This window comes from Brachypodium distachyon, chromosome 4, assembly GCF_000005505.3.
Source record: "Brachypodium distachyon strain Bd21 chromosome 4, Brachypodium_distachyon_v3.0, whole genome shotgun sequence".
Classification (NCBI taxonomy): domain Eukaryota; kingdom Viridiplantae; phylum Streptophyta; class Magnoliopsida; order Poales; family Poaceae; genus Brachypodium; species Brachypodium distachyon.
In genome coordinates, this window is record NC_016134.3 from 21,179,512 (window position 1) to 21,191,672 (window position 12,161).

Here is a 12,161-nt window from a genome sequence, read left to right on the forward strand (position 1 = left end):
TTCCAAAACTTCTCTTCAGCTTTTCGAGAAACCACCAACTTGTCACCCCATTTATCTCAGTACGTATCAAGATCTTTATTTTTTATGTAAAAAAGAATTAGAATATATAAATCAAATACATTTCAAGAATAACACAAAAATGTTTCGGTTGCCACCGTCTTTGCGATGATTCCTCTAAATATATTTTTTACACGGAACCTAATCAAGGCCAATTGGACAAGATGGTTACATTTGGTTCAGCATTTGATGATGGTTAACCTCTCGCACAAACTTGATAGTTTTGTCCGTAGTCTTACTTCCTCGGGCGTCTTTTCTGTGAAGTATTTGTACGCCCACTATGTCGATGGGCAAACGGTCTGTCATGGGAAATACCTTTGGAAGTTAAAAATACCATCAAAAGTCAATTTTTATGTGGTTCCTCGATGGCCAAGTTTTCTTAACAAAAGATAATCTTGCGAAACAAAATTGGGAAGGGAGTTTAAAGTGTTGTTTTTGCGAGTCTGATGAGACTGTACATCATCTTGTTCTCTCTTGTCCCCTTGCATGTGGTGCATCATTTTTTGTGCGCTTTACTTCGCTTGCTGGCTTATCCTTGTTTCCACGATCGCTGATCGGTGAATTATATGACTTGTTTCTTCTAAACTTTGCAATAAAGATGATTGTGTGCATCTATTGATGCAGAGACCGGGGATTTCTCTCCCCTATTCAAAAAAACATTTCAACAAATAATATAAAAAACATAAGATTTTCTAGTGCACCTAATACTCCATATAAATTAAGTGGAGTATTATGGAAGGGCAATAGAGACATTTTACATGAGTGAAGAAATTAAAACAAAAGTGTATTATTCCGATGGATGCGCGCTCGTGAGAGACGGTGCTCTGGAATCTGGGAATGAAGACTGGACATAGGGGAGTTAGACTGGGCTCAAGATCGCCTTGGGGAGCGTCGAAGGTGGCCGGCAGTGAGCTTAGGGGGTCAGAGGCCTCGGGTTGATAACGGGGCGCTCCAGTCGCCGTTGTGGTCCAGGTGATGGTCTCCTTTGCTTGCGGTGGCAGGTCAAACGTGTCTGCCTCGTTGGTGATGTTAATTGTAGCTTCCTCCGGCGGCAATTACTCAATGTAGTGGCGGGCGGCGTTGCTCGAAATTGAGCTCCCGGACTCAATTCCATGTGGACAATGGGAGAGGAGGTCAGGGCTACAGCCCGGGGTTCGGTGCTTCGCTAGGAAGGGCTCATATGAGGCGGTTCAAGACCGGAATTAATGGTGTCGCCTTCCTTCCCGGCCGCGCCGCCCGCCTCCCAGGTCGCTCCGCTGCCCACCTTGAAAGATTTGGTAGAAGCGTTCCTACTCCCAATGGGAGCCGCCTGAGATATATTTATAGGAGCCAGTTACCGCCTTGGCTAGGCCAGATACATAGTTCAGTTACAATGTTGATTTAAACAAGAAGATCTATCTAGATGAGAGTTAAACATCTATACGACTCCTGAAGATAGACTTCGGTGGTTGAGAGGTTGAGATAGAGGAGTTCGGTATGATCTGATGTAGATACTTCAACACCCTCCCTCAATCACAACTTCACCAAGTTGAGATTGTGTTTGAACTCTTCGAAAGCTCGGACTGGAAGTGCCTTCGTGAGTCCATATGCCAACTTATCTCTTGAGGGAAGGAACTGAATCTCTAGCTGCTTGCACGCCACACGTTCACGAACAAAATGGAAGTCAATCTCAATGTGCTTTGCTCTTGCATGGAACACAGGATTTGCTGACAAGTATGTAGCTTCCAGATTGTCACACCATAGAGATGAAATGTGTTTTCTGGAGATGCCAAGTTCAGCCATGAGTGGCTCAAGCCAAATTACTTCTGTTGTAGCATTAGCGAGCGCCTTGTACTCTGCTTCAGTGCTCGACCTGGAAACAGTCGCTTGCTTCCTTGCGCTCCATGATATGAGATTCAGTCCTATGAAAACTATAAATCCTCCTGTTGATCTTCGATCATCGAGACATCCTGCCCAGTCAGCATCTGTGAAATCTCTAATTGACAGATCCGGAGATTTCTGAAATTTTAGTCCAATGCTTAGGCTGCCTTGCACATATCTGAGGAATCGCTTAGCTGCTGTCCAATGTACCGTAGTTGGTGCATGCAGGTACTGGCAGATTTTGTTAACTGAGAACGCTAAATCTGGCCGGGTTAGTGTTAAGTACTGTAGAGCTCCAACGATGCTTCTATACCTTGTACTATCGTCAGGCCCTAGCAACTCCCCTTCATGTGCAGATAATTTCTCAGATGCTGATAAAGGAGTCGGCGATGGTTTGCAGTCCTTCATGTTAACACGTGCTAGAAGATCAGCTGCATATTTCTCTTGGGAAATAAATATTCCTTCCTTAGTTCGCTTGAGTTCAATTCCCAAGAAGAAATGAAGATCACCATGGTCTTTTAGGGCAAAATCTATTCTCAAATCTTGGAGAAGAGCTGCAATGGCCTTCTCTGATTAACTTGTAACGATGATGTCATCCACATAGATAAGAACAAATATATGTATGCCCTCCCTTTTCAAGATAAATAAAGATGTATCTGATTTTGAGGGAACAAAGCCAAGTGCTTGTAGCTTGGTGCTTAGCCTGGAATACCAAGCTCTTGGGGCTTGCTTCAGCCCATATAGTGCCTTGTCTAACTTGCATATGTGTGATGGTGCATATAGTGCCTTGTCTAACTTGCATATGTGTGATGGTGCATTGGGTCTTCATAACCTGGTGGTTGCCTCATATAGACCTCCTCTTCTAGAACACCATGTAAGAACGCGTTCTTCACATCAAGTTGCCTTAAGAACCATCCCTTAGAGACAACTATCGACAGTACAAGTCTGATAGTGGCAATTTTAACAACGGGACTAAAGGTATCTTCATAATCAATTACATACCTTTGTTTAAATCCTTTTGCTACTAATCTTGCTTTGTATCTGTCAATTGTGCCTTTCTCTTGATTTTATAGACCCACTTGCAGTTTATAATGTTCTTGCCTTGTTTAGGAGGAACAAGTTGCCATGTCTCATTTTTTATCAAGGCTTCATATTCCTCATTCATGGCCAATTTCCACTTCTTATCTTCTAATGCTTCATGTAGATTCTTCGGTTCTCCTGTAACACATGACTAACCATAGCAATATGGTATCAAACCATCTCTCCATATCTTCGGGTTTCTTAAAGTCTGGTGCAAACACGATTTTCGGGTTCAGGTGCTGCTTCGTGTTCAGATGCCACAGGAGATCCGGGAGAAGCAGAAGACGCCACAGAAGATCCGTTCATTGCAGAGCCCGATGCAGATCGCACCGCAGGAGATCCGCCGGATCCGCCTGTGGCCGTGGATGGAGTGGTTGTTGCCGCAGAAGATCCTGGCGAGGAGGATTCTGATGCTGATGTCGCTGCTGTCTGCGCGGGGGATGCCGTCAGGTGATCTTCGTCGGGATTGGTGCAGATCGGATCAGCACCAAAATCAGTGCCTGTGTCGTTTAGCGGATTTGGCGCCAAAACTGTTTGTGCCTGATTCTGTCGCATCTGTTGCGCAGAATTCTCTCCAGCCACGGTGCTTGACCCTCCACGATTATTCTGCACTTCAAAATCACAGGTAGGTGGAACATCATTAGACTCCCCCGTGATCTAATGGTGTGGAATGTTGAAGATGCTCCGGAAGTAACAAGATTTCTTTTTGAAGGAGCTTGCCGGCATTGGGATGAAGATTAGCAAAAGGAAACACAGATTCATCAAAGACTACATCGCCAGAAATATAAACTTGTCATGTAGAGACATCTAGACATTTGAATCTTTTGTGGAGTGCACTGTAGCCAAGGAACGTGCACTGTTTTGACCGAAACACTAGTTTCCTGGTGTTGTATGGTCAAAGGTTTGGCCAGCAAGCGGAACCAAATATACGCAAAGACTTATAGTCTGGTTTCTCATGAAAAAGCTTCTCAATTGGAGTTTCCATGTCAATGACTTTAGTCAGCAAAAGATTGATTAATTTGGTGGCAGTGAGAAAAGCCTAATCCCAAAACTTTAAGGGCATAGAAGCGGCTGCGAGCAGAGAGAGATACCTACATCAACAATATGACGATATTTGTGTTCGGCAGATCCGTTTTGCTGGTGTGCGTGTGGACAAGACACATGATGTACTACACCTATTTTCTGGAAAAACGAATTCAGCCTTTCATATTCTCCTCCCCAATCGGATTGTACAATGATGATTTTCTGCCCAAGTTTACGTTCAACAAGATTCTGAAAGCTCAAGAAGACTTGAAAAACATCTGATTTCTTTCTAACTAGCAAGGTGGCCCTCACAAATGCGAGGGCATCGTCTGTAGTGTGTTGGAAATTAAACTGATTTACGGTTTCATATATACTTGCGTATGTACGCTCTTCAGCTCTTCTTTTTGTAAAACTTATGTAATGGTCAGTTGATCACAATGTATCGATAGTTACTACGGAATAATATCCTAGCCTTTGTATACACTTTCAAAATACTATGATTCAGAAAGTGACATTTTAGCATAAAAAATTCAAAACTATATTTTGGCTCCATTGATTGCTCAATTAAAATAGCTTCCAAAAGAATCAGATAGGTTTGACGCTTCAATGACCAGCACACACCTTTTTTTGAAAAGGAGGAAATACTCCGGCCTTTGCAACAACACAGACATATTTTCATGGCATGCTGAGCCAGCTGGTTAGCCACACAATTGTCTTTTTCTTGTCAGGTCTTTCCTACTCCCTTAAGAACACTCTGGTCTGCTATCGGCATCATTTTTGTGGCGTCGTCGTAAAGTTGGACTGTGCTGCCACCGCCTCAGCTTCCGACCTCAGTTTGGCAAGGAATCTTGCTATCCATTTTGTGGCTAATTTGGGATTCAAGAAACAGCATAGTCTTCCGTGCTGCTATTACCTCTTAATGTAATTCTTAAGAACATCTTAGATGTCTCAACCCTTTGGGCGCATCGGCTAAAGAAGGCCGATCTAAAGGTAGACGCCGAATCTTGGCGGAACTACCTATCCTCGCGACTCGCGAATCTGTTAACACTTCTCTTTGAGTTATGAAATTCAGGTGGGGAGACTCCCCCTGTTGATTCCGCAAAAAAAAATCTACAGAAGGATACGCAAAGATATATGCTTCATTGATCTACTTGCACTACCAAAACTGGGCTTTTGTAGCAGCAGTAGCTTAGGAATCTCATTACTATATGTGATAAAAATTCATGAGTGATGTAGTTCTCTTCACTTCTGGGAAGGTAACTCCTAATTTGAATAAAAATCAGTGTACAAGATAAAAAAAAGAATGCACAAACACCGTCTTCTCACCAAAACATATTACTAATTTCGGTGTGTCACTATGGACTTTAAGACCATAATGCTCCTTGAGAGCTTGTGCTATATCCAGAAGTAGCCTGATTTTTTATTTAAATAAGGTAGTTTCACTACCATGTAATTCAATTATCCCCACCAAAACAAAATAAAACTACAACATCAATTGCATTTCTACAGTGCTCCATCGCACCATAACTGTAAATTAGATTGGGGGCCTTTGGGTATATCAATTGCATTTCTACAGTGCTCAATCACTTAAAACTGCAATGAAAACTTTGATAAAGAGTTCGTCACAAACATTGGATAAATGATAAAGTAAAAACTAAAATCATTTTTTTTACCTGATTGAACACCCAGGTGGACACCCTAAAGCTCCTCCGACGCGCTCGGCGAAGTCACCAGGTGGTTTGGTTCCTTCTCCGTAGATGAAGGAATGGCAGGAGCAAGAATGGTCCTATGGAATCATTACAGTGATATTATCCTTACCGATGATGACATGATGTTGTTATTTGGTAAATCCAGGCTTGAGTAACAATATGTGTGCAAGTATCAAGACATGATGAGACAAAAAAAATGATGCACAATCATGGTCTTCTCATAATATTAGTACTAATTTAAGTACCAGACAAATAGGATCTGCTCGGACTCGTCGTTTTTCCAAGAAGTGAAGCAATGGAGAGCTAAGTTAGTCATAGCTTGGCCAATTTTGGACGGACTAAATCCTGCATGTTTGTTTAGTTTGGTTGGGGGCCTGCAGTTTCTGTCGAATTCTGCAAGGACGACTGTAATCTGTCTCCTGAGTCCTGAGTAATATATTTCCCCTTCCCCCAAAAATATAACTCCACCGTTTTATGATCAGAGACGTGGAAAATTGTTGACCAGACAGAGATACGATGTTTTAGTCCACTTGCTGGAAATTTTGACGACTAAGTTGGAAGTCTAACACATCAGAAGCACACATGAAACTCTTTCCCTGTATGCAGAAGGATTGTTTGTTCATCACGTGACTAATCTGTTTCAGGGGGGTGAAAAGGTTCACCATTACGGGTTCAGCAAACAGAACGGGAGCAAACAAACCTTTGCTTGCTTTGCCGTAAGATCCTTCCTGTCTTCACATCTATAGCCATGCTCCATACTTGGAGCAGATTGTCTGTCCTTAGCTACGGCGGCTAGACCTCGAAAGCAATGGGGGCTCGCAGAGAGAAGAACGGACGATTGAGGAATCGGGAGGAGAGGAAGGGTGGAGCGATCCGGATATTAAGGTATCGATCGACGGCAGCCGTACGGCACGCGCAGAGACCTGCGGGAGGGTGGGTTGTCAATTAGATCTCATCCATTGATTAACGGAGGTACCTAAAATCAAAGGTCAGAAATTTTGCTTTTTTTTTGGATTTTCTAGAGATCTATCTTTTTTGTGGTTGCTCCGTCATGTACTTTTAGTATATAATAGATGAGATATATTTATATATATTTGCTATAGTCATTAATAAATCTTACATAGTAGGTAAATCTATCAATGGATCCGGGTGCTGGTCCCCAAACATCAGAAAATATAAGCTCTAGAGGTGCCGCGGATCGACTAAGGGATCTAGAGTAAGGTAATTGATGACTTTTTTCTTCTTGACATGGATCACAAACTAACTCACTGGATTCACTAGAGAAGGGAAGCTCATTATTCCTAAGAACATGTTGAATGATAGTAGAAGCTGGATGACCTAAGCGACTATGCCACTTTGCAAACGAAGGCTTGGTGGCAGAAAAAACTTGTCTTCTTGACCTTGGAGATTGGGGCCTAAGGGGATATAGACCTCCTCTCTACCATCCGTGCAGACGAATTTTCCTCGTTTGCCGGTCCTTTAGGAGAAAATAATTAGGATGATACTCCATAAAAGTTTCATTGTCAGTAGTAAGACGATGCACAGAAAGAAGATTTTTTGTCGCTCTAGGAACATGCAAGACATTTTTAGATGTAGATCACGACTAGGGGTATGAACAGTGGTACTACCAATATGCATAATGTCCATACCTTTTCTGTTTGCACCGTGGACTTGATCTTGGCCATGGTATTTGTCACGGATCGTGAGCTTATCTAGCTCACTAGTGATGTGATCTGCACCTTCGGTGTACCAGTTGGTGTCGGTGTCGTAGTTGCTGTTGGAGTCGTATGCCATGTTGGCTGACTTCCGTTCCTGCTGATAATCTTCATCGAAGCGCCACCAGCACTCAAGTGAGTATGCCCCTGTTTGAAACAGATTTGGCATGTGGGGAGAGCTTGATTTCGCTGGTGTTGTTGGCGTCGTTGTTGTAGTTGCCGCGTCCTCCTTGGTTCTGGCCATTGTTACGGCCGCTACTGTTATTGCTACGGCCACGTCCACGTCCACCGCGGCCACGCTGTGATGGACCACCACATCCGCGCATGGAGGCGTTGGCAGAAGTCTGGAAGCCGCCTTGGTTGGAGCCGTGCAGGAGCTGCTGGCGCGTGTCGAAGCTTGCCAGCGTGATGGATTCGGTCTTTGCCTCAATGGCAGATACTAGCGGGTTATAGTCGAAGTCGAGACCTGCTAATATGTATGAGACCATCTCATCTTCCTCCAGAGTTTTTCCTGGCTGATGCAAGTTCATCGCCGAGATTTTTCATCTTGGAGAAATATGCCGCTGCGGACATGTTGCCCTTCTGAGCATTGGCAAGCTGGATGCGGATGTTGTTGACCCGCGAGCGTGACTGGGACGAGAACATCGATTCCTGTGCGGTCAACAATTCTGTGGATGTCTCTAGGTTGATGACCTGAGTCAACACCTCTTTGGACAGAGAGTTCAGCAGATATGAGAGGATCTGCTGATCTTGAGCAACTCAGAACGCAAAGGCTGGGTTATCGACGGTCGCCTCCGTCTTGTCTGGCTTCTCAATGGTGAGCGTCTCTGACGGACACTTGGTAGTTCCATCTAGGTAACCAAAGAGCCGGGCGCCACGTATGGCAGGAAGAACTTGAGCCTTTCATAGGAGAAAGTTCTCCCGGGTAAGCTTCTCCGAGACAGTGGTGGTGAGGCTTACGACGGTCGGACTTGAAGAAGAAGCCATCGCAAGTTTTGGTGGATTGGATCTAATCGGAGAAGAAAGATGTGTGGAGAAGAGGTGGCTCTGATACCATGAAAGATTTGGTAGAAGCGTTCCTACTCCCAATGGGAGACGCGTGAGATATATTTATAGGAGCCAGTTACCGCCTTGGCTAGGCTAGATACATAGTTTGGTTACAATGTTGATTTAAACAAGAAGATCTATCTAGACGAGAGTTAAACATCTACACGACTCCTGAAGATAGACTTCGGTGGTTGAGAGGTTGAGATAGAGGAGTTCGGTGTGATCTGATGTAGATACTTCAACACACCTTCCAAGGTATGTTGCCCCGTCCTCCTTCTCCAGACTGCCTGTTGATATCAGTTTTTTTTTCTCGATTAGGTTAGATTACATTTTTTGCCCTTCCTTCTTGAAACTCCGTTATGATACTTAACACATCTAAATTAGAGTATTAAGAAATACAAACTAATCTGAGTTCTTAGAGTGAAAATGGATAATCCAAATTAGTTTTCGGTACTGTAAGAAAGTCAAATACATTAAAAATAGGAAAAGTACGTACAAGGGCTGAAGCCCAAAGAAGCCATCTAAAAAAAAAAATCTATGTCTCATGCAAATACATAGTTTTCATTTCGTAGCAATTCACGTGTCCTCTCATGCAAATTTGGCTCCATTGCAATTTGATACGTACTACTATATGATTTTGTAGAGTGCTGCTTTCCAAACACTCGTGGGCGACCACAGGAGACATGGCCCATGGGACGGTCATGCGCATGCAGAGTCTGCAGGATGAAATCAGCTGACCCGAGGTCCCCAGCAATTTCCTAATCCCGCTCCCAGCGAGACGGCGTGGATCAGACGGCTGCGCAGAGCTATAGCTTAGCTCCAGAAAGGTGGCGTATTGAATGCAACGCCTTGAATTGCACCTGCAAACACAGATGAGTAGCGGGGTAAGCATTGACCTCTTGCTACGACCACCTGCTGTTTAACAACTTTTAATTAATTACCGCAGCGAACTAACCTCGCAGTGTAAGTGAAGTGGTATTCTTCTTTTGTAAAGTACCTACTCTAAAGCTACCGTGTCAGCGTTTGCAGTCAAGTGCTATGTGTACGTGGCAAGATAAGGACATGTAGAGAGTACGGGAAGTGACTTGCGCTGTCGCGCCGATGTCGTACGGACCTCGATGGATCGGGAGAGCATATTTGACCCTGACGGGAGGGGGATAAACGTCGTGACCTGCCCATGGATGTGCACACGGCGAATTAGAATAGGTCTGGAGAAGAAGTTTGACCGGCCGCTTCGTTAATCCATGCTGTACTGTGGGCAGAGGAAGATCAATACTAATATCACACGCTGATGATGGCGAAGTTCTTAATCGGGTGCACTTAATGAGGAGTAACTAACAGCGACCAACAAAATTCGGGATCATGCATATTTCTGAGATTGCGAAAATTAACTTTGGGCAAATATCCACGGAAGCTACTCGGTTTAATGCATGCAAGGAAAACTTTGGGCAAACATTACTGGTTGACTGCACGACGTGAAAATAAAGAAAAACATTACTCGGACGGAGTACAAGAACAACATATCGTTAGTCTAAAGATTATCGGCCAGTGGCTTTTCAAGACTTAGACCGGTCGTAATGGAAACTAACTTAGAGCAGTAACATGCATATGTTACTGGTCAGTGGCGGATCTAGGTTTTTAAGATAGGGTGGTCCAATGTATAAATTTTTATCTCAATATAAATTATAACCAGCAATTTTTTACCTCAAATATACTGCTAGTATTGAATTTGGGAAGAGAAAAAACCGGCATTGAAACAATTTTGCGATAATTTCAATTCGATCAATGAGCAAATGTTAATTCGACTCAATGAAAGACCGAGAAAAATGTCACCGGCTCCGTGTAAACTGCTACCCCGTCGCATGCTCGCGGTGACGAAACGTATGTTTGCCATCCGCTGGCAGTCAACGACGATGATGACGAGAAATACGATGCGATGTTAGCTGCTCATGCTCGTCTGCTCTGCAAAAATAGATACGATGCCAACTGCTCGTGATCGATCGCCAGGCTGCTACAAGGCCCGATCTGATGTGGTGATGCGTGCACTACACAACAGAAAGAAAATGAGAACTGGCCGAAAATATGGGTTATTTGCTCTCGCTGATTTTTCTTTTTTGATGGTTTTAAGATACAGTAGCGTATACGTATACGTGCTGTATTTCCAGGGTGGTCCATGGCCACCCTATGGATCCGCCGATGTTACTAGTCTAAGTTACTATCTCCGTAGTGGGTAGTAGCATATATGCGGTGTCATGCATTGTGTTATTTATTAGGTTGTAGACTCATCTTGCCTTGATTTGTGTTATGTTATGCTAACATATCTAGTTACCACATCTCTCTGTTTCTTCATTTAATAACATGTCATGTCACCAAAATGCCTAGATGGCATCTTATATTACTACTTAAATTACTCTCACTACGAGCAGCCTTAGTAAGTTTTAATTTTTTATACTCCCTTCGTTTTTTTATATAGGACGTATAAAATTTTCAATCGTTTTTCTAAATATAAGGCGGGCAACTGCCCATCCACGCGCTGGCGGGATTTCCCAATTATCCACCGGTCTCACGTGATCGAACGGTTTGGCCGCTAACTCAAAAATCGCACGCGCGGTTGCTCCCGTAGAAAAAAAGTAGGCAGCCAAAAACGGACAGTAGCCATGCGGGAGTACAAAAGGATCAGTTGCCATGGGAGTCAACAAGGGGCAGGCTTCCATCGATCACAGTTCGGTAAGTCCGGCAGCTTGCGTTAATATCAGTGCTAGAATTTATACGCTTTATAAAGAAACGGAGGGAGTACTGATTTAATGTCACGTACTGCACGTATCATTGTTATATAGATTTCATCAGAGCTAGTTTATATGAATTTTCACTTGTGCATTGGCCAGTAACGATGAATTAACGTCGAGGTCCATAGTTAATTGGTCTTCGTGGTCCATTTGATCACTGGAAACATGGCGGCCCATGATGTATACAATTAATCAGTTGTCTTTGTCTTGACTAATTAGAGTTTCACGGAGACTCTAGCTCGATCAAGTCATCGTTAGCCCCCATCCTCTATTAATGGCCAATAGTTCTTACATACTCACTCCGTTCCTTTTTAAAAATACATACATCCATATTTGGTCAAATTTGAGACAAGAATTATGAAACGGAGGGAATATATGGCAAGTCTCTTGGCGAGCTATCTATTCCATGTATCATGGCTTTGATGGGCAAGTGATAATCAAGTTCATGATCAAAATCATCCATTCGTAAATATGGAATTAGCAACAACAAAAATAATAGGAGCATACATTAACAACGATTATTATTTTTCGAGAAGGAGTGAAACCCTCCGGCCGGCCTCTGGTCTTATTAAAATTCAGCATGATATCATCCTCCAAAGTTACATCTCAAAAAGATAACAAGAGACCGACAAATCAGTCAGCCTCAAGTCTAAGCCCCGCATGCCACCCAAACTGGCTGTAAAACTCTTGTGCTACCATCTCCATACGGCTGCAACCAGATTCTCTATAAACTCCCTGGACACTATCGGAAGTAGTAGGCACGGAGCCAGTGTGTTAGTCGAAAAATAACCTGCAAGAAATTAGGAACTTTCTTTTTGTTAAACACCAAATCATTAACACAATTTCAAATGAACCAACAAATCGCACAAGAACCAACAAGTATG

At 43.3% G+C, this 12,161-nt stretch overlaps 1 long non-coding RNA gene and 1 pseudogene across 2 annotated transcripts; both read right to left on the reverse strand.

Moving 5' to 3' along the window:
* Window positions 1–229: 229 nt before the first annotated feature.
* LOC112268796 lies at window positions 230–6,567 on the reverse strand. Of its 2 annotated transcripts, none has more exons than XR_002960267.1 (3): window positions 6,430–6,567; window positions 5,694–5,806; window positions 230–356 (listed from the first exon to the last, which is right to left on the reverse strand). It is a non-coding gene; the product is annotated as an uncharacterized LOC112268796 (long non-coding RNA). The 2 variants fall into 2 exon arrangements; XR_002960266.1 differs by lacking the exon at window positions 230–356 and adding an exon at window positions 5,419–5,613.
* A 1,284-nt stretch (window positions 6,568–7,851) lies between these two features.
* Window positions 7,852–7,950, reverse strand: LOC112269056 (annotated as a pseudogene).
* Between the last annotated feature and the right edge of the window lie 4,211 nt (window positions 7,951–12,161).